Source organism: Ananas comosus, linkage group 17 (genome assembly GCF_001540865.1).
Source record: "Ananas comosus cultivar F153 linkage group 17, ASM154086v1, whole genome shotgun sequence".
NCBI lineage: Eukaryota > Viridiplantae > Streptophyta > Magnoliopsida > Poales > Bromeliaceae > Ananas > Ananas comosus.
Genome location: NC_033637.1, coordinates 6,159,961 through 6,165,043, shown reverse-complemented (window position 1 = coordinate 6,165,043; position 5,083 = coordinate 6,159,961).

Genomic DNA, 5,083 nt, shown 5'->3' with positions numbered 1-5,083 from the left:
GTCCAAGTAAACTGTCCAAACAGGATTGCTGCTACATCAACGCAAGTAAAGCCTCACTCCGGAGTGGCACTCGTGGGCGCGACCCAACCGAGTATGCAAGTGTGTCTCTGCCGAGCTCAATCAGGCTCACATAGGCTATAGTCAATGCAAATGGGTCAAGCTGGTCTAACAACCAAAGTTCACATGCCCTCGGCACAATCTGAAATAAGATGTAAACATCTGGGTCCACCGTCCGTCCCGAAGGCACCCGACAGTATGGAACAGTCCAAATGCTACTGTAAAACAAGCTCTGTAACACACTGAACTTTAGCAAATTGTAAGGTTCGAGTGTTTGATTGCTGATGTGACCCTTTTTGGGTTTTCTATATGGTCGTTGACTGTGTTGCGACCTAAGACTTGCATCCCGAGGAGCGAGGATGAAAACTTAGCACCAAAATCTCTAAATTATAGAATTTGGGCTCTCTTGGGTTGGACTCTGCAGGGCAGAATACCGGTACTGCATTACCCGAGTACCAGTACTGGGCCTGGTACCGGTACTGTATTCCGCTGGTACTGGTACCCAGTGTGTTTTCTCGCCAATCCGAGACTTGGGTTTGCGCGTGCTGTTGCCTGGTACCGATATCCCATCCCGTGTCACCGGTACGCATTGCAGATTGCTGACTGCTTATTCTTGAGGGGTGATTTTGGAATTGTTACTACTATACAAATACCCCACGCCCCCTCTTGTATTCCCTGAGCCTGGAACTTGAGAAGAGAAGGGTAAGGATCCTCTCCTCATCCCCTCTTTGATTTTCTTCCATTTTTGCTTGGATTTTGGAGGACTAATCATCTCTTTTGCTTCTCTTTGCTTTTTGGTGACCTTTCCACCATTGGAGAAGGTTTGGAGCTTGGATTGGAGCCTTTTGGAAGAAAGATTTCTAACCCTAGCTCACCCCTAGTTTAGTTTGGAGCTTGTGGAGAGGTTAGTAATCTTGATATTCTCTTTAGATCATATTTTAGTAGATTTCTTAAAATGAAACCTAAATATGAGATATTAGGGTTTCTTTTGGGGTTTCTTGGTTTGAGGCTTTTGAAATCTAATTGATGAGTGTAGAACTCTCCTTTAGGTTGGATTTGAAGATCCTTTGGGTTGATTTGAACTTTGGACAAGTGTAGCTTGATCAAAGATATTTTTCACCTTATTGTATGTGTGTTTTTCAAAGATTTTCGAAATTGTCGTTTTGGAGTTTCTAACCCTTTAGAATTTCTTTTAGGGTGTTAAAAGTTAGGTGAACAACTTCGTTCGAAAGAACAAAAGGGTTCGAAGTGCTTCCGGTGGGTTTGACCTTACCGAAATGGGTGAACTCCCTCTATATCTTTCTTTTGATTTTAAGACATAAATAGATGCTTTTTCATGCTCATTATGACATGCTAGAATTTATAAGAATATAATATGTACATGTTATGTATAGTGAAAATTTCATGCCCTATGTAGTAGAGGCATATATGTGGACTTGAGCACAAAGTGACACTTCATAATGGACTCTCTTTTATGTAACCTTAGAAAGTATGTTAGAATATGAATGATGATACACTCCTTGGAGGGTAACTAGTGAATGGTTAGAAAAGTGATTATCTCACATGATGAGCAATATACTTATGTAGGTAAGTAATGTGACATTATGACCTAGTGAATAACAAGGCTAAACATGAAACTAAGCATGTGGTATTTAACCTAATGGAATAATTAGGGCATGACATTATGATATTGTATTTAACTTAGAGATTGATAGCTACGCCCCATGACTTTGACATGTGAAATAAAGGAGAATTGGTACTTAGTTGTATGTCGAGATATACTTGTGGTAGACAAGGTAAATATGACATTGTGAGGAAAGAGCATGTTAGGGTCAACATGAGGCTATGTTTGATGAATCTCATCTAGTAGAACAACTAATATATAACATTGTGATATTGCATTCGATCTAGGGATCAATAGTTGCATTCCATGTGTTGGACATGTGATATGAGATTTGAACGCCCTTGGATGAATGATAAGAGGAAAAAGTGCATGTAAATATTATAATATGAAATCACTTGCATGATAGTTTATCACTCCATATAGTGGAGGCATTGGTAGAAAAACATGAGCATGACATGCATCATGAATGTTTGAATGCTTAAGGCATATGTGTTACGTGTCACAATTATAGTCTCTATGTAGTAGAGAGAGAATTGTATAGTAAATTTGCATGTGAAATGGCATCTTTATATTATGTTGGAAGTCTTGTTATATTTAGTAAAATGACAAGCTTTTACATACTCATGAATAAGGACATGCGTTGAACATAGAGAACATTAATGTCATAAAGTGGCATTCGATTTAATAAATAGTTAACCTTTACACTATGACATAGATCTAGGCCTTTGTGTTGCTAGAATTTATACCATGTTGGAGACATGACGACCGTGTATTTGAGACGATGATCATGCTTGCTTGCCATTTGTACTCATTCGCACATACTTGTGAGGATCGCTCCCCACAAGCCGGCACTCGGGAGTTAGCCTAGGCAACATACGCCTACTGGGTCCATGTGTGATAGACTCATTCCTAGAGTGGGAATGTTGGAGCTACCACGGGCAATTAGGCGGTACAAGCCGGACTACACTTGTATAGGTACTGGGCCCGCGTGGGATAGACTCATTTCTAGAGTGGAAATGTTGGAGCGACCACGGGCAATTAGGCGGGACAAGCTGGACTACACTATTGTGGGTCCTTGATTGGATTTGGAAAATGACACCTAAAGCGTAATGTTGAAACTATTACTAAATAGTGCATATTAGTTGGACTAGTGGACATGTATAATACTGCATATTGTGGATCTTATATTAGTCCTTCATGGCATTGACACTCTAGTGGTAACATGTTTATATCTACATCGATTGTATGGACGCATGGATAGAATAACAATGGAAAACATAATTATTCTTGTAGCATTATGAAATAATGAACATGCATGTAATTTAACATTGGCATATAGTTGATTACATGAGATTAGAACATCATATACATGATAGTTAAACTTATAGTAGAGGCATGACTATGATTAAACATGTTTAACTTGCTTGCTTTTTATATATGCTATTTACTTACCCCTTTATAGCATGCCTTAGTTGACATAGTAATGTCTTTCGCCACTCTCGGCGGCTTACCCACTGGGAACTATTGTTTAATAGTTCTCACCCCCATTTGTTGTTGGTTTTTATTTCAGAACCTTCCGCGGCGGGAGAGGCTGGGGATCGTGGCAAGGGGTTAGTGACTAGTTAGAGCTCCTACTTAGTTATTTAGATGGACCCGTTATCATCTTTCTTTTTTTTGTATCTTGTAGAAAGATGTATTATGTATTTGATTTTAGAGATGTTGTTAGTCTCTTGGATTTAGTTGTTACACTTTGTATATTTGTGGATCTCTTTGTGNATTATGTATTTGATTTTAGAGATGTTGTTAGTCTCTTGGATTTAGTTGTTACACTTTGTATATTTGTGGATCTCTTTGTGCTAGAACATTAGTGATTTTATATTACTCGCTCTGATAGCCTTGTTAGGACTTTATCTTGTTCATTTCTAGTTTTTGGTAGACGCCTTGTGTGCATCGTGGTTGTTTGATGTACATGGCGGGTCTGTGCACGCGCTGGGCAGGCTTCCGCTGGGTTTCGGGGTGTGACAGATTATAGTGGTATCAGAGCCTAGGGTTGAGTCTTAGAGGACCTAGCAAACCTTAGGCCGGTTGGACGATAAGGGATAGGAACGTGAGAGACGGGGTCTTTTGGGACCATTTGTGGGCGAAAGTATTATGATTGAGTCATATTTATAACTCCAAAAGTGTTGGAGTTGGATCGAGGTGAATAACATCTATGCCCTTGCAAGATCACGTTGGCGGCCGACAACGTGATATCGAGGAATAGTAGGAGGTCACTTCATTACTTTCGCATGATTGAGATTTTACAATTTTGAGTGGGGCTACGATAGCATGGGTTGTTTTAACCTGTGCTTGTTATGTTTGTTATAGCTTGTGATGTCGACGACACGCACTACTGCAGCCGAGACAACCGAGCCGGAGAAGCCTGCATCCCCCGATCCGGTAAGATTCGGGAGTTGAGAGAACAATTGGCCACTCTAGTTGGTGTGGTGGAACGACAGTCGAGCGTGGCGCTACTTCAAGCCGAGGCTTTGCCCCGATAGGGTGAGGAGATCAGACGGCTGGAGAATCTGTTGATCCAGTAGACGGGCAAGCTTAAGAGATCCCACGAAACTTCGGGTCGCGTCTTGACAATGGGGAGAGACACGGAGATTATTCGAGTGGCAAAGGAGACCACCAAGAGCGAGAAGTTGCACGTCGGTGATTCGTCGAGGAAAGTAAAAAAGAATCGATTTCGGAGACGCGGTTCTTTTGTTGGAAGAAGAACGTCGCATTGTCGATCGCCAATGCGATGTGTGATTTGTGGAGAGCCGCACATGGCCCCGCAGTGTCCTCGGCGGAGGGGATGGTGTTACACGTGTGGCCAGGCGAGCCATTTCCAACCTGAATGTCTGGGGAATGGCGTGTTAGCAGAGGTATCTGCACCGACTTTATTGAAAGAGGCACTCAGTGGATATACGCCTGCAGATTTGCTGGAGCGAGCTGAGATGACTGGGATGGTTGCCACAGGTAGCAAGATATATAATGCTATTAGTATTCGAGCATGTTTATTCGAGCATGTTTGTGATGATTGCATCATTTGCATCCTTGATCGGCTGTTCGCCGAACTGTTTAGCATTGACTCATTTTCGATGCATGTAGGATGATTGGATGATCGGATGATCGGATGTGTCGTTTTGAACACTCTGCTTCGTGAGAGGTTTTTGTGTGCCAACAAATGGATTGGCCCTATTTGTTATGGATTAATTGTGAGGCACTTTGTGCCCTTGGTCGTGCGAGCTGAATTGACTCGCTTTGTGAACTTGAGGACGAAATAGTGCATTTTGAGGGTCTGATCTCGCTGTCTGCGAAGACTACCTCCTTACCTAAATTAGGTAATTATTGGAGAGGATTTTGGCCGTTAAC